The sequence below is a fragment of the Mobula birostris genome, chromosome 2 (assembly GCF_030028105.1).
Source record: "Mobula birostris isolate sMobBir1 chromosome 2, sMobBir1.hap1, whole genome shotgun sequence".
Lineage (NCBI taxonomy): Eukaryota > Metazoa > Chordata > Chondrichthyes > Myliobatiformes > Myliobatidae > Mobula > Mobula birostris.
Genome location: NC_092371.1, coordinates 99,348,690 through 99,370,549, shown reverse-complemented (window position 1 = coordinate 99,370,549; position 21,860 = coordinate 99,348,690). Strand labels below are relative to the sequence as shown.

Genomic DNA, 21,860 nt, shown 5'->3' with positions numbered 1-21,860 from the left:
TTGAGAGTATCTTCATCAGCAGTATTGCAACAGTTCAAGTAGGCACCTCATCTCTATCTTGTCAAGGGCAGCTATAACTGGGCACTAAACACCAGCCTTGTCAGCAATGTCCGATATCCAAAACACAATGAACGCAAAATACTTTAATGTAGGTGGTTCTCATGTCAGGACGTTGGATGTGATTGGTCTCAGGTGGCCCCTTGATGGAGCTAGAGGTTCTTTGGGATCCCCACAAGTTGAAGTGGATACAGATAATACCAGCCTCCTGGAGGAATCAGTGGGGTGTCTGGGGAAGTTTCCCACAGGTTTCTCACCCCTTCTGCCTAAATCCTGGCATCACTGTGCTGCAAAGGCAGGAAGAAGAAGATGGAATTTGTTTGAGCCTTTAAATCTCAGAATGTCCCAAAGAGTTTTACCGTCAATAAAATGCAGTAGTTAGTGTATGAACCATAACCATTCTAACACTATGGTCTGCTGAGATCTTTTACGTCTGCAAAGTAACATTTGATTTAAAGAAGGGGAAGCTGGGGGAACGCACAACCTGTCCTCAATGATGACTCAACAGTGGAAAGGGTGAGCAGCTTCTGGTTGCTGGGTGCCAGGCACCTCAGAGGATCTATCCTGGGCCCAATGAACTGATGCAACCATAAAGAAGGTCAGCCAGCAGCTTGACCTCATTAGGACCCTTGCATGTTTCTATGGATGTAGGGTGGAGAGCATCCTCGCTGGTTACATATGGATCAAGAGAGGTTGCAGATGGTTGCCGACTCAGCCCGTTCCACCATGGGCAGGACTGTCCCTGCCATTGAGGACATCGTCAAACGGCAGTGCCTCATTAATGGCCCTTACCATCCAGGTCAGTAGTATCATCAGGGAGAAGCTACAGGAGCCTGAAGACACACACTCAACATGTTAAGGGCAGCTCCTGCCCTTCTGCTATCAGATTTCAGAACAGTCCATGAACCCAAGAACACAAACTCATTACTTGATTTTGCAATGTTTATTTATTTTATAACTTATAGTAATTTTTATGTCATGGACTGTACTGCTGCCACAAAACAACACATCTCATGACATATGTCAGTGACAATAAATCTGAGTTATTCTGAGCTTGACTCTGTGATACTTCTGTAGTACCCATCCTGGTGTTGTGCTGAGGTTTCTGCTGCTAATATTTGAATCCATAATATTTTGAATTGGAGTGTTGGGGAGGATTACAAGCAACTCAAACAACTAAGGAAATGGACATCAGCTCAGGAAACAGGAACCAGCAGGGGTATATGGAAGGAAAGAGTATAGGGAAGGAAGATTCTTTTCAGTAGCTGAGGGGTGAGTTGATTTGTAATTGGATTAATCCTCAGCTATCCCCCAAACATGTCACATGAATAAGACTGGATAGTTTACAGCGGAGACACAAGAGACGGCAGATCCTGGACTCTGAAGCAACTGACAATCTGCTGGATGTCCAGTTTTGACCAGAATCAAAAATGTCAAAAAAAATGTTCTATGGCAGCAGTACAGTACAATACATTTTATAAATTATGTGTTACAATGAGAATTTCTTTTAAATGCAAATAGAGATTTAATAAAATGAAGCAGAGTTCATGGACTATTCAGAAGTCAGAAGGCAGAGGCAAAGAAACTATTCCTAAACCATTGAGTGTGTATTCTCAGGCTGCTGTACCTCCTCTCTGATGGTGGTAATGAGAAGATGGTTTTGACCCAAAGCTTCAACAGCTATTTTCCCCACAAATGCTGGTCAACTTATTGAGTTCTTCCAGCAGAGTATTTGTTAATAATCAAGTCCAAGTGTACTCTTAGACGTGAAATGAAATTAATAATTGTGAAGAGAAACCATACAGCCCATTGTGATCAGTCTTTGCAACAATGCACCAATTGGTCTGCATGTACATTGTTGAGATGAAACACTAGCGCTTTGTTTCTCTCTCCTCAGCTGCTGCCTGAACTGCTGTGTGTTTCCGACATTTTCTGGTTTTATTTTATTTTCAGATTTATATAATAAAATCTGCAGGTTTTTTTTCTGCAATTAGTTCCATTCTACTGCTTTTATGTTTAACCTTGAAACTCTTCTACACATATTTACCAAATTATTTATTGCTGAACTTGGATGATGGACTTAAGGAGAACTCACGAAACTCACACCCTTCTTTACACCAGCAGCACAGCAGCGGAGACTGAGAGCAGTTTCAGACTGCTGGTAGTTTGCATCATCTCATGGTCCCAGAACACATTCAGCACAATCAGGACAGCTCACCAACACCTGCACTTTCTGAGGAGGCTGAAGCATGCTGGTCTTTGCACATCTATACTCACATCATTCTAGATGCACTGTAGAGAATATCCAAACAAATTGCATCACTGCATGGCACAGGAAACTGCACTGGACAGGACGGGTCTACAATGGGTAGTCAAAACTTCCCAGCACATCACTGACAACAGCCTGCCTGCCATCAAGAACATATATAAAGAAAGGTGCCAGAAAAGGGCCAGTAATATCATAAAGGATCCCACCCACCCAGCTCACGGACTGCAGGTCCCACTCCCATCAGGAAAGGAGGCTACGTAGCATCCACACCAGGACCATCAGACTCAAAATCAGTTACTTTCCCCAAACAGTAAGGCTGATCAACACCTCCACCCACTAACCCACCACCACTACTTTATCATTTCCTGTCAGTCACCTTATGTACACACACTGTCACGTTATGCCACTTTCTGGACGTAAAATCAATCTATGTACATAAGCTATTTTACATACTTATATTTATTGTGTGTTTTTATCATTATCGTGGTGTTGATCTTATTTTGTTTGTATGTGCTGCATCGGATCCCGAGTAACAATTTTTGTGTTCTCCTTTACATTTGTGTACTGGAAATTACGGTAAACAATCTTCAAACTGGTCTCCTATATATATTTACTAAATTCTTTATGGCTGAATTTGGATGAAAGCCCCACCCGTTCCGTTGAACCTCATGTCCATAAATTGCCCTGGGAACGGGTGCAGGCCGTGAGATGAGGCGATGAGTCTGTCCAGTGAGTTCAGGTGTCGATTAGTAGCAGACAGCCCCTCACCCCGTGCTCTTGTGGAACTGAACTGTTTCTCATCGATTCTCTATCGGATCCCATTCCCGTTTCTCTGAGAGAGAATTGCCTAATCATTGTGTGAAGCATCGCTACCTGATTGATCTTGGTTCAATGCGGCCACTCACACCTCAGCCTGGTCCCCATTTCAAAGCTCTTCCGGGTTCTGCCCCTGAGAGGGGAAAACACCTCCGTGAAATACAAGAGGTTCTGCAGGTGCTGGAAATCCAGAGTAACACACATACAAAATGCTGCAGCAAATCGGCAGGTCAGGCAGCATCTATGGAGAGAAGTTCTCCGTATCCTGGGTTCTTCGCCCTTACTTTCCAGTTCTGACGAAAGCCCGAAACGTCGACTGTGTATTCCTCTCCATAGACTGCCGTTTGACCAACAATTGTCTGTGTTACAAACAGAAGAAAATCTGCAGATGCTGGAAATCCGAGCAACACACGCAAAATGGTGGAGGAACTCGGCAGGCCAGGCAGCATTCACGGAAAGGAGTACAGTCGACATTTCAGGCCGACACCCTTCAGCAGAACTGATTGAAGGGTCTCGGGCAGAAACGTCGATTGTACTCTTTTCCGTGGATGCTGCCTGGCCTGCTGAGTTCCTCCAGCTTTCTGTCTGTGTTACCGCGTGTTCCTCTCTTTCCTCAACAATTCCGACACCGATATTAGAGATACACACGATATAGGGGATTATTGGGAGGTGAAGTAAGGACGGGGAATTAAACATTTCTTTTGGTGATGGCGAAGGGGAGACGGATGAGCAGATGAGAGGTGATCTGCTTTAAGCGGTGTGGCTGTGCCTACAACGCCTGCGTGCTGGCTGAGAGCGGAGAGGGGGTTGCGTTTAAATTCAGATTCCAGATAACAGGAGGAGAAGAGAGGGGCAGGAGCGAGGATGGAGAGAGAAAAATATTAATGTATAGTTCATCTGCCATACTTGCCACCTTAAATATCAAAATTAGCCTTACTGCCGCGCCTCTTCATTAGAATTAAGACCCGAAGCCCTTTGAGGTTGGGAGCGCGGAGTTCTTGCTGCCCGAGTTGGTGTGATTGTACGTGGAGTTATGTGCTTGGCTTCCACTCCTCTTCGGTAGGGAAGAGCGGAGAATACTGCGGGAGAAGAGAGCCGATCTCACCCCGAGGCTGCGGTGACGCCGCCGGGATTCCTGCCGATGTACCACCGAGCAGGTAGGAGAGGCGAACTCGGGGTCCGGCTGAGCCCGGATCCGCGTCAGGTGGAGAGGGGCAGCCGTCCCCCTGTGAGCTGATGGGCAACTTCATTTCGCCGGGGGAAGCGACATTCCGCATCGTGAAACCCACTCTCATTTCGATTGTCTCCCAGGTTAATGTCCCCCTTCCCGCCGGTATTCAGTCCAACGTAGGCAGCCTGAAATTTGTGAGTACTTATTGGAGGCGGGCTGTTCCTTCACAGTTCTCTCCAACTATGCGCTACTTTTAACTTTGTTCTTTCGGGGGAAATTGAAAGGTTTGCTCTTTATTTACAGCAGCGTCCTTTCGGATGGAAACTCCGCCTGTTTCTTGGTTGCTCCCGCGGGATATATTGAATGGGTGCTGCCGTTAGAATGGACGGCGTGGCTCAGTCCCCGGCCGAGGGGTTAGGGTGGGAGGTCGAGGGGGGAGAAAAGGCATGGGTGGTTGGGGGACGAGGGGCTGAATGCGCCTGTGGAGGAGAAATGCAGGTAGTCCGAGTCTTGGAGAGGGAGCAATGTATGATGGGGGCGGGGGAATCATAAAGCGTGGGTGTGTTGTTTTTTTTTTGCAACACGAGTTCAGATGCAGCAAACCTTCCGTCTTGGCCAAACACGCGAGGAACGCGTTTAACTTTTCCAACTAATTGTGAATAAACATCTCTGGTTTAAGGCGTGGGAGCTTTGTTATAATTAAACAATACGCTGGGATGGAACAGCGCGTAAAATAGGCTGTCTGTCAATTAACCTGTCATTACAGAGGGCCGTAGAGTCCGACTTGAAACAAATGAGAAATCAGACTGTTCCTCGCTGACACTTTTTGACATCTGCATTGACAAACACTTCATACTCTGACTTTTATACATTCAGTGATTATAAAGTGGCGCACACACACACACACACACACACACACTAGTACAGCTCTGTGCTGTGTCGGGGATTTTTTTCTCAATGCTACAGAGAGATTAGAATCACCGCTGCACCTTGTACTTTGCGAAAGGAGCTGCTTGTAATAATGAATGGCGTCGCTTTTTCTCGCAAATAACGCTCAAGGCGAGACTGCACTCTCTCCTAATAGCCCATGAAATGCAACATTTTAAACCGAGGGCACGTTTAATTTTATGGCGAACTGGAGACTGCGTGCCTTTGATCGGAATCTCCCCGCAGTTTCTTTTGTAGACGTGCTACTGGGGACTGGTAATTAAACGGTTGTTATTTCCTACAGCGCAATTAACAAAACTTGTAATCAGGAGGGGCGTAATTATTAGCTACGATCTGTCATTGAAATAGCTAAATATTGCAATTCCCGGCTGGGACGCGGGTTTGATCATCTCATTGAGGGCAGTGTATCGTTTACAGCGGTTGACGGCGGAGTTCACTCTGGTCCGGAGAATGCAGTTCCCCAATACAACAGAGCTGTGATGAGGAGGTTTCAGAGAGAGCGAGCTGGACTTGAGAAATGCTTCCCTGCCTTTCGTTCAGAAGTGACACAACACCGATGGAGGAATTAGTACCGCGGGATGTTTGCTGACCATTTTAGAGAGAGTTTAAGGACTCGATTTACCACCCCTCCCTCCGGAGGCAGATTCTTCGACGGCGTTGCTCTCCCCCTCCAGAAGGTCAGCCTGAATGCATTTCAGTTTCTGGAGCGGGACCGAAACTCGCAGGGTTTGAAGGCAATCGTGCCGAACGCCGCAGTCTCGCAGCCGTCCCCAGAGCAATCCACTTCAGCCCACGTCCTTAACTCTTCCCCTGCCGCCCTGCAAATACTGTACGTGTTTTCTTTTAGTTATTCCTGTTCCCTCTGTGAAAGTTGGATTGAAAGTGCGTCCGCTGCCCCTTCCGTTTACAACATGAAACTTAATGCTAGAACAGTTTCAGCAAAGGACGGCATACCACCTGTGGACAGTTAAAAACAATTCTGCTCTATTCAGACCCCTTTGGTCGGAGTGGAGGTTTTGCTTTGTTTAGAGTTCAAGGTCAATGGCTGAACTCCCGCGATTCCGCGTGGTCCCGAGAAGATGCTGTTGAGGCAGTCTGTCTAGAGCAGACGGTGTTGGTCACCCAGAGTAGACCAGTACATTCGCTTCCCAACAGGGCTTTTGTTTTTCCAATGATCTCCGTCACTTCAACAGGCTCTTTATTTATAAATTAGAATTGAATTCCCTTTTACAATGCGTTGGGGTCAGGATTTGGCGTCATAAAGCACGGAAATAGGCCCTTCGGCCCTTCGTGTCCTTGGTGACCAAGGTATCCATCTGAGCTCGTCCCACTGCCTGCATTCGACTCATCATCTCTAAACTTAACTATTCTAGTTGTACTTGACTCTGCAGCTTGTTCCATATACCCGCCACTGTGCTTAAAGCGTTACCCCTCGGGTCCTGGCAATCATTCGCCTCGTACCTTAATGCTACCCGCTCCAGTTTTACACTCCACTCCCTTACCCTGGTGAAAAAGACCACAACTTTTCATCTTATCTGTGCCTCTCATGACTTTAGAAGCTTCCAGAACATCGCGGGGGGGGGGGACCCAGCCTCATTACTCAATCCTCCAGTCCCAGTAACATCATCTTGCCCTTGAGCTTACCACGCTGGATCTCAAGATCCCCACTGTTCCCTCACTGTGTTCAGTCTGACAAGATGCAGATCCACCAGGAATTATTTAGAAACCACAACTGATTACCCCACTGGTGCAACTCCCTCTTCTTTCTCCCATGATCTACTCTCCACTGCTATCAGAGTTTTCCTTCTTCACCCTTTACCTCTTCTACCCATCCCCTCTCAACTTCTTACTTCAACCCCCATCCTTCACCCACCCACCCCTCACCTGGCTTCACCCATCCCCTGCCAGTTTCTACTCCTTCCCCTCCCCCATCTTTTTATTCTGACTTTTGCCCCCTTCCTTCCAGTCCTGATGAAGAGTCTTGGCCTGAAACATTGACTGCCTATTCCCCTCCATCGGTGCTGCCTGACCTGCTGAGTTCCTCCAGCATTTTAAGGATGTTGCTCTGGATTTCCAGCATCTGCAGAATCTCTTGTGTGTACGATTGCCTCACTGTGGCTGTCAGCTTTGCCCTGGGTTCCACCCCTCCTCCAGGGGGACTCTTCCCTCACCAGATTCCAGCTTCACAAGCCTGCAAAACCCTGGGTGAGGGAAGAGATACTTTGCTCATTGGCCCTGGAGTTTGCAATGTTGGAAAAGAGGCCAAGACCTCATCACCTCCTTTTATAAATAATATAATGACTTCGCACTGACAACCCGAGTCCAGGCAGCAATGATATATTGCATTTTGGTATGAATCATCCAAGCTTGGCTGTTTCTGAGCAAACATAAAACCATAAGACATGGGAACAGAATTAGACCATTTGGCTCATTGGGTCTGTTCTGTCGTGGCTGATTTATTATCCCTCTCAACCCTATTCTCCTGTCTTCTCCCTGTAACCTTTGATGCCCTTACTAACCAATAACCTATCAACTTCCACTTTAAATATACCCTATGACTTGGCCTCCACAGCTGTCTCTGGCAATACATTCCACAGATTCACCACTATCTAGATAAAGAAATTCCTCCTCGTCTCTCTCCTAAAGGGACATCCTTTTATTCTGAGGCTGTGTCCTCTGGCCCTAAACTCCCCCACTGCAGGAAACATCCTCTCTACATTGACTCTAGCTAAGCCTTTCAACACTGGGAGGAGCATCACTGACCACTGTGTGCTACCGCAGGGTTCATCACACAATCACTGGCATCCAGCATGTGACACATTCTGACACATTCCAAATGCAGAATGGGAAGACTTGTTCATTTTTTAGAGGTGCCATGGTAGTGTAACAGTTAGAGTAAAGCTATCACACTTCTGTATCTATCACACCATAACTGGAGAAGTTGCATACCATCTTGGTCAATGTCTCCCATCCACTACATAATGTACTGGGTGGGCACAGGAGTACATTCAGCCAGAGACTCATTCCACCGAGATGCAACGTCATAGGAAGTCATTCCTGCCTGTGGCCATCAAACTTTACAACTCCTCCCTTGGAGGGTCAGACGCCCTGAGCCGATAGGCTGGTCCTGGACTTATTTCATAATTTACTGGCATAATTTACATATTACTATTTAACTACTTATGGTTCTATTACTATTTATTATTTATGGTGCAACTGTAACGTAAACCAATTTCCCCCTGGATCAATAAAGTATGACTATGACTATGACTATGACAGCACCAGCAACTGGGTTTAATTCCTACCAGTCTAAAAAGTTTGCACATTCTCCCTGACTTTCCTTTGGGTGCTCCAGTTTCCTTCCACATTCCAAAGACGTATGGGTCAGCAGGTTAATTGGTCACATGGGAGTAATTGGGCTGCATAGGATCGTTGGGTTGGAAGTTTCTATTACTGTGCAGTATATCTTTTTAAAAAATAATAAAGACTCTTTGCTTGCATGGATCCTCTTTAATTGTTTATCAAGCAACATTTTCCCCTCGATTGAAAAAGTTGTTTAAAGGAGGTGGAGAACACAAACTTTTTTAAATGTTTCAATACAATTTTAAAATCCTAAATCTTTTAATATTAACTCAAAGTCTAAACTGTTGTTTTATTGTTGCCATGTGTACCAAGATACAATAGGTGGAAGGAGAGGAAACTTCTGTTTGCAAGCCTTCCAGGCAGATCATGCCCTACATTCAGGTAGGGAAGAGAAAATAATGCAGAATATTGTGTTACAGTTACAGAGAAAGTGCAATGCCAGCAGGTAAATTGTGAAATCAAGAGTTAACCTTTCATCAAGAGTTAACAAGTGGTTACAACTGTTGCAAGGTAGTTACTTCCTCTTTGATAATAATTACCTGAGTGGAACAGGACAATAATCTTCAGCTTCAGAACAGATAGGTCTGAGCAAATGTGATGCTGTCAAGCTGAATAGTTGCAGGAATGGAGGGTGTTTGTCTCTGAACCACACTGTGAATGGTTACAGGAATGGAGGGTGTTTATCTCTGAACCCACACTGTGAATAGTTACGGGAATGGAGGGTGTTTGTCTCTGACCCACACAGTGAGTCGTTACAGGAATGGAGGGTGTTTGTCTCTGAACCACACTGTGAATGATTACAGGAATGGAGGGTGTTTGTCTCTGATCCACACTGTGAATGGTTACAGGAATGGAGGGTGTTTGTCTCTGAACCCACACGGTGAGTGGTTACAGGAATGGAGGGTGTTTGTCTTTGATCCACATGGTGAATGGTTACAGGAATGGAGGGTGTTTGTCTCTGAACCACACTGTGAGTGATTACAGGAATGGAGGGTGTTTGTCTCTGATCCACACTGTGAATGGTTACAGGAATGGAGGGTGTTTGTCTCTGATCCACACTGTGAATGGTTACAGGAATGGAGGGTGTTTGTCTCTGATCCACACGGTGAGTGGTTACAGGAATGGAGGGTGTTTGTCTCTGATCCACACTGTGAATGGTTACAGGAATGGAGGGTGTTTGTCTCTGATCCACACGGTGAATGGTTACAGGGATGGAGGGTGTTTGTCTCTGATCCACACGATGAGTGGTTACAGGAATGGAGGTTGTTTGTCTCTGATCCACACTGTGAATGGTTACAGGAATGGAGGGTGTTTGTCTTTGATCCACACTGTGAGTGGTTACAGGAATGGAGGGTGTTTGTCTCTGATCCACTCTGTGAATAGTTACAGGAATGGAGGGTGTTTGTCTCTGATCCACATTGTGAATGGTTACAGGAATGGAGGGTGTTTGTCTCTGAGTCCATTCTGAAGATATCAGCTGGCCACTCAATAGGTGGCACTCGGAGTGGGATGGGTCTGTGATCAAGAACTAATCCATTGACCGTAGAGGAAATCCAACAGTCTAGACAGATTCTTCAAACATCGGGAGTGACACAACATGCAGAGATGCCGTCAGTCGGGGTTTAGCCCTGAGCTTGGGTTTTGTCTGTCTGGAGTCTGCATGTTCTCCCTGAAACCACAAGGGTTTCTTTCAGATGTTTCAGTTCCTTCAGGTTAAATCAGGTTAAATATCACTGAAATATGTTGTGAAATTTGTTGTTTTGCAGTAGCAGTACAGTGCAATACATAAAAAACTATGCAATGAAAATATATATAAATATGCAAGTCTTAGGCACAGATATTGTAAATAGACTTTTGCATAGTACTGTAGTAATTTTCTATATTGCACTTTGCCGCAAAGAAAACAGATTTCAAGACGTGTGAGTGATGATATCCTGATTCTGATGTGGGTCTGTGTTGCAGACTGAGAGTGGGAAAGGGTCGGAGAGAGGGGAATCATGGTTGGGAAAAGGGATGGGAAGAAGAGAGTGAGTGGGAAGCTCCAGAGAGACGTTCCGCAATGATCAATAAACTGTAGGGTAACGTAACTGGGAGAAATGTACATAATTCACAACCACTAACATTGAGGTGGAGTTTCACTTTAAGAGGCAGGTCTGATGTGATGACGTCTCTATGTAAGGGTTTCAGCTTCCAGGGTTATCCCACGGTTCATTACGGACACCCTTTCAAGGCGACTCTTCCTGTGTGACAACGGGTGCTCAAGTGAGTGTGCTGCCAGTGTCGCCAATTGTCGAGAAGGCAAAGAGTGACAAAACCTCACTGGAGGCCGCCAACGGCAGCCGGACTGGGACCCATGGGACACAACGGATGACACTCTGCTTTAGAGATTGACCTTGCATGTGGGACCTCGTCCTGGCTAAACAACCCAACTGCACTAAAGTTTGTTTGGCATGGCCTCAGGAAGGACGTGCCTGATTGGACTGTAGCTTGTATAGAGTACCAGCGGGCAAAAATTAGCTGTCACGTCCAGGCGCCGTTGGCACCTTTGGAGATCTCTGAGCGAACGTTTGACCATGTCAACGTGGACCTTGTTGGTCCTCTTCCTCCTTCCTGTGGCTTCACGCACCTTCTTACTATGGTGGACTATACCACCAGGTGGCCGGAGGTCATCCTTTCACCACTGACAATGGCTGCGGACGTGGCTCGAGCGTTCACCAGCACCTGGGGTGCTCCATTTGGCACCCCACCTGATGTTTCCTCTGACTGCGGTTCCCAATTTATTTCAGACCTCCGGGCTGCGATGGCCTAGAACCTTGGTGTAAGGCTACATCACAACGCGGCATATCAGCTGCAGTTCAATGGCCTTGTAAGTGGTTTCACTGCTCCCTAAAGGCTGCCCCGAGGGCTTCCCTGACAGACGAGTGTTGGCATGATCATCTCACCTGGGTCTGGCTGGGGCTCAGAAAATCTCCAAAAGAGGATCTGTAGTCGTCCGCGGCTGAGTTGGTATATGGGCAGTCGTTATGAGTGCCAGGTGATTTCATTCCTGATGCCCTGACTGCCTGGTTGGCCTCTCAATGGAGTTGCACCCTCCTCTGTAAACTCAACTCCTTTGCATTTATTCCTACCTCCCGTCAAGGTGTACATCACTCTTGGGTTCCTGTTAACCTACGTTTCACCTCATTTGTTTTCATCCGCCATGAAGCACACCAACGTCCCCTTAGGCCCCCTTACGACGACCCATTCCACATGTTGGAACAGGGAGAAAAGACTTTTATCATAGATAAGAGGAGCAAACCTGAACATATTTTGGTAGATGACCTTAAATCAGCCCATCAAGATTCAGAGTATTCTGCTGCCATGCCACTGGCGTTATAACATGACCATGAGATGTGTCAACACACCTCTGGAAGAACCAGAGGCACCTGCTGTCCCTCCTCCCATGGCACACAGGACCTGAGCTGGGTTCCAGACATGCACACAATGTTTTAGTCAATTCTGTGGGGACCCGTGTAAGGTAACACAGTTGGGAGAAATGTACGTAATTCACAACCGTCGACATTAAGTTGGGATTTCTTTCCGGGGGATGGAGTTGCTGGCTGAGGAAGGCCGCTCTGATGTGCTGAGATTGTTACGTAAGGATGTTTGGCGCGTTTTGTATTCAGATTTTGTAGTTCAATAAAACGTATTACGGGTTTTGTAAAGATAAAACTTGCTCTCTTCTCCACATTGATAAGTACTGTAGCTGTATATATGTACGTACACACACCTGAGACAGTATTGTACAATATTTAAATAGGTAGTGCAGAAAGAATGGGGGGGAGGGAATGGATAGTGAGATCGTGTTCGTAGGTTCATTGTCCATTCAGAAACCTGATGGCAGAGGAGAAGAAGCTGTTCCTGAATCATTGAGTGTGTGTCTTCAGGCTCCTGTACCTCCTCCTTGAAGGTAGCAATGAGTGAGGGCAGGTCCTGGGTGATGGGGGTCCTTAATGACTTGATGTTGCCTTTTTGAGGCATCGCCTTTTGGAGGTGTCCTCAATGCTGGGGATCACTAAGGCAAGCAAGTCAGTAGGTTAATTGGCCATTGTAAATTGCCTGTTGTGTGTAGGTAACTGATGGACTCTGGGATAGTTTAAGTCCAAGTTCATTGCCATTCAACCACGCATGTATATAGCTAAAGGATGCATCATGCCTCTGGGACCAAGGTACAAAACAGCGTACATATAGTCACACACAGCACATATAGTTATGATCCAGCACGTACTGTCACAAAGTATTCGCACAAGTCCCTGAGTGCCTTGGCCTGCTGATTGAGAGGTTGACATTCAGTGTGAGGTGAATGTTGATGGAAGAGTTGAGAATAGAAATGGGGGGGGGGAATGTAGGATTGGGTGTTGCTGGTCAGTGTGGACTCAGGGGGCTTGTGTGCTGCATTCCTTTATAATGAAACCCAGATCGAGGGAGTGCTGGACTATATTTTGCATCTGACATTAGACCAACATCCCCCCTGTAGAACCAGCAGCACAAATGAGAATCCCTGGCACTGTTCAGATAAAGAATAAGGGAGGTGTTTTTGTTCATATCTACCCCTCAAAATAATACCAACAATCCGTTGTTGAAACCCTGTGTGTGGGAGCTTGCTGTTAACAAGGATTTGAAGGAAAAGCTGGATATGACAAAGTTGTCCAAGATAGATTGGGCTCTTCTCTTTGGAGTGAAGGAAGATGGGAGATAACTTGATAAAGGTGATAAGAGGCATAGATCGAGTGGACAGGCAGAGATTTTTTCCCGGGAAGGAAATGGCAATATGAGGGGGAATAATTTTAAGGAATTTGGAGTAAAGTATAGAGCGGAATAAAACATAGAAAAGTACAGTACAGGAACAGGCCATTTGGCCCACAACGTTGTGCTGAACCAGCTAAAAAGCAAATCAAAAGCACCCAAACACTAATCCCTCCTACCTACACCATGTCCATATCCCTCCATCTTCCTTACATCCATGTACCCATCCAAACATCTCCTAAAAGCCTCTAATACATGTTGGACATGCATCTATCCTTAGTTGACACATGAGTTTAAAGACTTCATTTATTGCAAAGTGTTTGACACTCGCGCACAACCTCTCATGGTCCCAGAACACATCTTACCTCGTCAAGAAAGCTCACCAACACTTCTATTTTCTGAGGAGGCTGAATATAGCTGGACTTTGCACATTCATACCCACATCATTCTAAAGATGTGCAATAGAGAGCATCCTAACAGGTTGCATCACTGTATGGTACAGAAACCGCAGACAGGAAGACTCTACAATGGTAGTCAAAACTGACCAACGTGTGTCTGACCCAGCCTACCCACCACCAAAGACATGCACCCAGAAAGTTGCCAGAAAAGGACCAGTAACATCCACCCACCCTGCTCATGGACTGCTGTCCCACTCCCATCAGGGAGGAGGCTATATAGCATCTAAGCCGGGACCACCAGACTCAAAAACAGTTACTTTCCCCAACCAGTAAGACTGATCAACACCTCCGCCCACTAACCCACCACCACTTATTTCCTGTCAGTCACCTTCTGCACAGCCTTGCATCGTTTTAAGGACATACAATCAATCTCTGATATAAGCTACCCTATGTATTTATATTCTGTGTGTTTTGTTGCTATTTTTTTTTATCTTTCATTTGTCTTTTTTGTGCTGCATCTGATCTGGAGTAACAATTATTCTGTTATCCCCACACTCGTGTACAGGAAATAACATTAAACAATCTTGATACATCCTGACGAAGGGTCTCGGCCTGAAACGTTGACTGCACCTCTTCCTACAGATGCTGCCTGGCCTGCTGCGTTCACCAGCAACTTTGATGTGTGTTGCTTGATACATCCTGAGTGTCTTCTCTGTATTGGTGTCTCACTGGTGTCAAGGTCTTTGGTGTCAGTTACAACAATATCCAATCAACGTAATAATGGTAATGGTGCTTTGGATCACTTTAAAAACCATATATTTATACTGCACATTCAAAGTTCCTTTCCAAGGTTTTCTATTAATCATGCTATCGAGCTAACAAAGATAGTTGATGACATTGATTTATTGAAAAGGAAGTAGAGAATTTATTTGATGATGCATGCACTTGACATGCATATTGACAATACTATTTAGAGAGCAGCATGTAATCTTGCAAAGTGAGGCAGTCTATTGAGATGAGGTTAATCGCCCCTTCCAGAATCACTGTGTCTTGGGCACGTCAGCCTTGCAGATTTTCCCTGTCTTACCCAATCAGGGAAGCAGGAAGTTGTAAATTGTACAGTTTTGCTTGTGCTGTGCAGACTCTCAAGTATGAGAAGACGACCTTCAGACCAATTTCTTATTTTCAATTTAACATTCCCATTCCAAAATCTTGTGTCCTGCCTATTCCCACGCCAATTCCAGCAAACTAGTCGACACAGTAGCATAGCAGATAGCATATTGCTTTACAGTGACAGTGACTGGGGTTCATTTCCTGCCGTGGTCTGTAAGGAGTTTCTATCTTCTCCCTGTAACTACGTGGGTTTTCTCTGGGTGCCATCCTGCTTAGGGTTAGTAAGTTGTGGGCATACTATATTGGTGCAAGAGGCACAGAAATTCTTACAGGCTGTCCCCAGCACATAGTCGGACAGTTTTGGTTATTTAAACAAACAACACATTTCACTCTGTTTCATTGCACAGTACATGTGACAAATAAAGCTAATCTTATAATCTAATGTTGTCACTAGAAATGTAGGCACAATGTTGACAGGTGGTGAAGCTCTTGTCCGAGTGGAAGGTTTCTGGTTGGAATCTCTTTCAGTTTTGCGTAGATGAGTGAATAAGTGGGTACCCCTGTGAACGTTCGGAAATCCCTCAGCACTTTCCTGAACTGTTCTGAGTGTTGTCTGTACTTGTGTGCCTGTGATACTGCTGCAAGCAGCTTTTTCCCTGTTTCTGTATCTGCACCGTGCTGTGGGCTGGCAATAAACGTCTTGATTCTTGAGCGGAAGTTTGAGAAGTCAGTGTTCATGCCATCAGGTTGGAGGCTACCCAGACGGAATATAAGGTGTTGTTCCTCCAACCTGAGTGTGGCTTCATCTTGACAGTAGAGGAGGCCGTGGATAGACATGTCAGAATGGGAATGGGACGTGGAATTAAAATGTATGGCCACTGGGAGATACTGCTTTTTCTGGCAAACAGAATGTACTTCTGCTAATGCCCCACCTCCACCTCGTACCCCATCCATTATTTATTTATATACACACATTCTTTTTCTCTCTCTCTTCTTTTTCTCCCTCTGTCCCTCTGACTATACCCCTTGCCCATCCTCTGGGCTTTCCCCCCTCCCCCTTTTCTTTCTCCCTGGGCCTCCTGTCCCATGATCCTCTCGTATCCCCTTTTGCCAATCACCTGTCCAGCTCTTGGCTCCATCCCTCCCCCTCCTGTCTTCTCCTATCATTTTGGATCTCCCCCTCCCCCTCCTACTTTCAAATCTCTGACTAGCTCTTCTTTCAGTTAGTCCTGACGAAGGGTCTCGGCCGGAAACATCGACTATACCTCTTCCTAGAGATGCTGCCTGGCCTGCTGCGTTCACCAGTAACTTTTATGTGTGTTGCTAGAAATTCCAGCATCTGCAGATTTCCTCGTGTTTGCATTTCTGTGCTGCAGTGCTCTATCACCCTGTGACACAATTTAAAAATAATCTCATTGGCTTTAATATGTTCCATGGTAATAAAAGTGCCATATAAATGCAAATTGTTTTTGTTTCTTCCTTGCTGTGGATTTTTGAGGTTCTCATTAGAACTGTTACCCTTTTCGAGTACGTGGACTGTCTGTTGTAGGGGCACGGCAGCCCACCACAGTCTGCCGACACCTCCATTTCTCACTCGCTACCTTCCGTGTGACCATCGGCAGGGAGCTCGCTAAATCTGTGCTAATTAATGCCGGGCTCAACAAGAGTCACACTGGGCAGTCTGGGCTCCCTCCAGGGGCAGATTGAACTGTCCAGACCTCCGAGCAAGGCTCATAAATGATCATCAACGTGAATTCATGGGGAAGGATGTATAGAGCCCATAATCGGCCGTCCGTGTCCGTGTCAACTTCAGCACCGCACAAACAAAATAACAAACAGTGAAGATAAAATCTGATTTGGATTGTAGAGTTTGCATTTACGCTGGATCTTCTGGTTCCCAATTCAATAGGCTGATATTAAATTTGTATCCCTGTTATTTTAACTCAGGCATTAACTTCTTTTGGGTTTTATGTGAGACCAGCAGAAGGTAGATAATCCAATTCCTTTATGTCTTTTGAAATTAGCTTTGCAATAATCTTTAATAAGCGATGCCGCTCGTTGCGGGGGCTGTCCGTGATCCACTTACTCTTGGCTCGGTTTGAAGTCGTGCTCCTGGGTCCCAAGCACAGAAAATGAATCAGCAAGCACTGTCATGGCTCGCAGGCCTGGCGGTGACGGTGGACAGAGACGGTCGAGGGGGTGGGGTGGGGAGAGGAATAAACTGTATGGTTTTGAGTCCTAAGGTTCAGGAACAGTTATTACTCTTCAACTGTCAGACTCCTGACATCTTCACTCCCCTCCACACTGAACACAACCCGAGGATTCACTTTCAAAGACTCTACAACTCATTCTCAGCTTTATTGATGTATTATTGAAGTAGTTTTTGTATTTGCAGTTTCAGTGTATAGTTTTTCATTCATTCTTTTGTATTACTTTGTTCTACTGTGAATGCCTGCAAGAAAATAAAGCTCAGGGTAGAATTTCGTGATGTACGTACTTTGATAATAAATTTGAACATGAATCTCGGGGTCGAATTTCGTGATGTATACGTAATTTCTTTTGAACTTTGAGCGGTTGGAGGAAGACAGGGAACCAGACAGAAGGTGGGTGATAGAGTGGAGGCTGTGATGGAAGTGGTAGTTGCGTGTTTGATAGCGATGGGAGAGGTTGGTCGTAGAGTCATAGGGCATAGGTCAAAGAGTCATGTGGTGCCAGGGTAGCATATTGGTTAGATTACTGCTATTACAGCTGGGGATGTCAGAGTTTGGAGTTCAATTCCGGTGTCCTCTGTAAGCAAGTCTGTACGTTCCTTCCCATGTGTGTGTGCATTTCCTCCGCCTTCCTCCCGCAATCCACATGCTATCCAAATTTCTTTTAAATCTTGTTATTGGACCTATCTCGATCTCTTCCTCTGGCAGCTCATTCCCTGTATGGATGACCCTCTGGGTGAAGAAATTACCTCCTGAGCCTCTTAAATCATTCCCCTCCCACCTTAAACCCTATAGATTCTGCAGATGCTGGAAATCCAGAGCAACTCACCCAAAACGCTGGTGTCATGGTCCAGTCCGTGAAATCCGCACTCCGGTTCACGGTCCGGTTTATCGATCCTTATTCCAGGTTTTCCTGTTTTCCCTTGTTCCATTGGGTGCCTTAATTGAGGCACCTGATTCTTGTTTTGGGCTGACACATAAATACCTCTGCAAACCAAGGATTCCCTGCCGGACTGTTCCCTTCCCCTCCCCATCTGAATCCCTGACAGTTACCTCGGCAAGTATCCTCGGCAGTCATCCTGGCCCTGCATTCAAGAAAGGGTCCTGGCCCTGCTTCCTAGAAAGTGTCCCGGTCCTGTGCTCCAAGGAGGGTCCTGGTCCTGCGCTCCAAGGAGGAAGCCGGCTCTGTACCCAAGAGCCTAATGAAGCCGGGTCCAAGAGCCAAGTCCTGGCCTGGAGTTCCACGTCCTGGCCTGGATTACCTTGCCCAGCCCGGTGCTGGAGTTCCCCCGTCCTGTCCAAACCTAGTCCAAGAGCCTTGTCCTGACCAAGTCAAGGCTTTGTGTTCTCGTCCTGTCCATGTGCCTCGTCCTGTGCAGGCTTTCCACATCCAGTCCTCGTAGCCACATCTCGTCCTCACCTAGATCCGGGGTCTGAACTCTAGTCAAGACCCAGGTTCCGGGTCCGTGTCCAGTCTCTGGCTCGGAGTCCAAGCCCAGGCTCCTAGTTCCCAGTTCCTAGTCCTGGTCCCGCTTTCCTAGTCTTAGTCCCAGCCCAGGCCCAGTTCCCTTGTCTCGTCCAGGGCTTGTGTCCATGTCCAGCATCGTTTCTTCCTGACTCCCCTTGCTTTCTTGATAAACCTTGTCCTGTTCCTAGTACTTCAGTGTCTGTGTCTTGTATTTGGGTCCACTCCCAATGCTCCCTTATGACAGCTGGAGGAACTCAGCACCCATGGAGAGGAATAAACAGTTGACATTTTGGGCTGAGACCCTTCATCAGGACTGGAAAGGAAGGAGGTATAAGCCAGAGATGGGGCAGGGTAGATGCTAGCAGGTGATAGGTGAAACCAGGTGAGGGGGCGGAGGAGGGGAATCTCAGGTTAAACTTGTGATCTCTAGTCTGAAGGAGGTGCAGGTATCTATCAGCAAAAAAGGAGAAAATAAACAAAATAAGCTTTATTCATAATAGAACTTATGTACGAGAATAAACCATTCACTGCCTTTTCGTCCTTTACAAACCTGGTCTTCTATGCCGTTCTATTACATTCATGAGGAGCACTACTGCCACTCATGTGCTGTATAATAACTACTACAATAGATGAGGGCCTCTTCCCCCCCGCCACCCAGCCCTTCCCTCTCTAGTAGGAGCATAACCCTACACCGTGGTTCTCCTCCCCCACCACCCCTTGCAGTGGCTGCACCAAGCCTCAGCGCGTGCCCCAGCAAGTACTCCCACAGCCTCGACTGTGCCAGTCAGCAGCATTCTTACATGGACATCTCGACGTGCTGATAGACCAACAGAGTTCGGGCATCTTTCACCGAGCTGATGATATGCCAGCAGCTCTTGATGTTTGCCTCCGTGGGTGTGCCCCTGGGAACAGCCCTCAGATGAGAGAACCTCCTGTCGCGCAGCAGTTTGAGATGAACCACGACACGGGCCCTTTCATTGTTTCTCCGCCTCTTTGCCAGCCTGCCGTCCGCAAAGAGGTGAGCTACTGTCTCTCCGCCACTGGTCACCCCGCGGGCGGTGGGCTGTTGCGGTGATGCAGGAAGGAGCCATTGCTGATTATGTGAGGTTACAGACCTGAGTGCTTAGCCTATTAGTCTGTCACATCCCCAGTACCCGAGCACCTTCACCAGGCTCACACCTTAATGCCGGAGTGAGGGAACCCTGCTCAGTTCTTAGTGCCTCATTACTCATTGATGTGTTAAACTGGGGCCTGGTGTGTTCTCTCAACTGCCCTTGTGATTCCATGGCACTGTTCCAGAAGGGCCCGGGAATCATCACCAGTTTCTGGAGAAGTGATCGCTTGGTCGATTTCCTTGACAAGTAACCAGGTGTTCATCATTAATATGGTGTGTGAACTCTCTGTGCATGTTGGCTGTTACATCTCTCATGGTGATTATGGTTACACTTGAACAAACCTTTAGAGACCTAGAGCTCTAGAGCACAGAAATAGGCCCTTTGGCCCATCTAGTCCATGCTGAACTGTTGTTCTGCCTAGTCGCATCCACCTACACCTGGACCCTTGAATGATGCATTAAGCCTGCATTCAGCACTTTCACTGGCAGCTCACTCCACGTTCACATCACCCTCTGAGTGAAGAAGTTCGCCCTTGGGTCCCCCTTAAATACTTCACCTGACACCCTTAGCCTACGACACCTAGTTCTAGTCTCACCCAAATTCGGTGGGAAAAGCCTGCTTGCATTTATCCTACCCACATTCCTCATAATTTTCTATCAAATCTCCCCTCATTCTCCTCTGCTCCTCTTCATTGGTTAGAATGTGTTTTGGTGGTTTAACATACTCCATGTTCTATTTTAATTCAGTGTTGTGTTTGGCCTGCAATGTTAGTGCTGTATACGAGGTTGAATTACTCTAAAACTCTTCTGCCAGCATGTGATGCACCCCCCCATTCCCCGTACCTATACTTGCATCTATCTAACAGCCTCTTAAACACACTATCATATCTGTTTCCATGGCACCCACCACTCTGCTTTTTTAAAAGAAACTTGTCCCACCTATCTCCTTTAAACCTCATCCTCTCAGCTGGAATGATGTCTTCTGGTACTTGACATGGCGAAGCTCTGTACAAAGATTATGATTCTCTATCTTGTCCAGGGTTGTTAAAGGTACTGACGAAATATTGGTTGTTATTTCGTGGTACAACACAGTGACAGCCCCTTCCAGCCCAACGAGTCCGTGTTGCCCAGTTACACCCACGTGACCAGTGCACCTACTAATCCGTACGCTTTTGGAATGTGGGAGGAAACCAGAGCACCAGGAGGAAACCCATGTGGACATGGGGAGAGCATACAAACCCCTTACAGACAGCGGCAGGCTTGAGTCTGGGTTGCTGGCACTATAATAACGTTACACTAACCTCTACACTACCATGTCGCCCCTGTTGAATATGCTTTTTTAAGTGGTTTTCTGCATTATTTTATAGAGCCAGAGAGTACTACAGCACAGACACAGGCCCTTGGACCCATTCAGAATGATCCTGGGAATGAAAGGGTTAACATAGGAGCGTTTGATGGGTTGCTGGAGTTTAGAAGAATGAGGTGGGAATCCCATTGAAAGTTATTGGATATTGAGAGTCCTCGAGTGGATGTGGAGATGCTGTTTCCAATAGTGGGAGGGTCTAGGATCAAAGGGCACAGCCTCAGAACACAGGGCATCCCTCTAGAACAGAGGTGAGGAGGAATTTTTTCGCCGAGGGTGGTGAGTCTGGATTTATTGCCATAAATGGCTGGGGAAGCCATGTCCTTGGGTCTACTTAAAGAGGAAATTGATAGCTTCTTTATCAGTCAGGGTGTCAAAGGATATGGAGAGAAGGCAGGAGAATGGGGATGAGAGGGATAATAAATCAGCCATGGTGAAATTATGGAGCAGAATTGATGGGTGGATTGTGCACCTATGTCTTATGGTCTAAGCACAGAAACATCTTGTCCATGCTGACAGGGAATAAGTATTCGGAAGTGAGTAAGTCCCATCTGCCTGCACCCGGAAAAGAGAATTCCATACAGCTCAAGTCCATGTCCCTTTGCAGGTACCCTTCCGTGGTATTGAGAATTCCATACGTCAATTCCATAGGTAAAGAGAATTCCATACGGCTCAAGTCCATGTCCCTTTGCAGATACCCTTCCGTGGTATTGAGAATTCCATACGTAAATTCCATAGGAAAAGAGAATTCCATACGGCTCAAGTCCATGTCCCTTTGCAGGTAC

General features: G+C 46.5%; 1 protein-coding gene across 3 annotated transcripts in view; it reads left to right on the top strand.

Annotated features, from left to right (window-relative positions):
- The first annotated feature begins 3,980 nt into the window (after positions 1-3,980).
- LOC140188970 (sialate:O-sulfotransferase 2-like) overlaps positions 3,981-21,860 on the top strand; it is a 462,780-nt gene continuing 444,900 nt past the window's right edge. For 2 of the 3 annotated variants that reach the window (XM_072245649.1, XM_072245635.1), the window contains exon 1: positions 3,981-4,299. The gene's annotated coding sequence lies outside the window, so the exon portion shown is untranslated. Of the gene's footprint in view, positions 4,508-21,860 lie in introns of all 3 variants that reach the window. The other variant, XM_072245642.1, reaches the window with a different exon arrangement.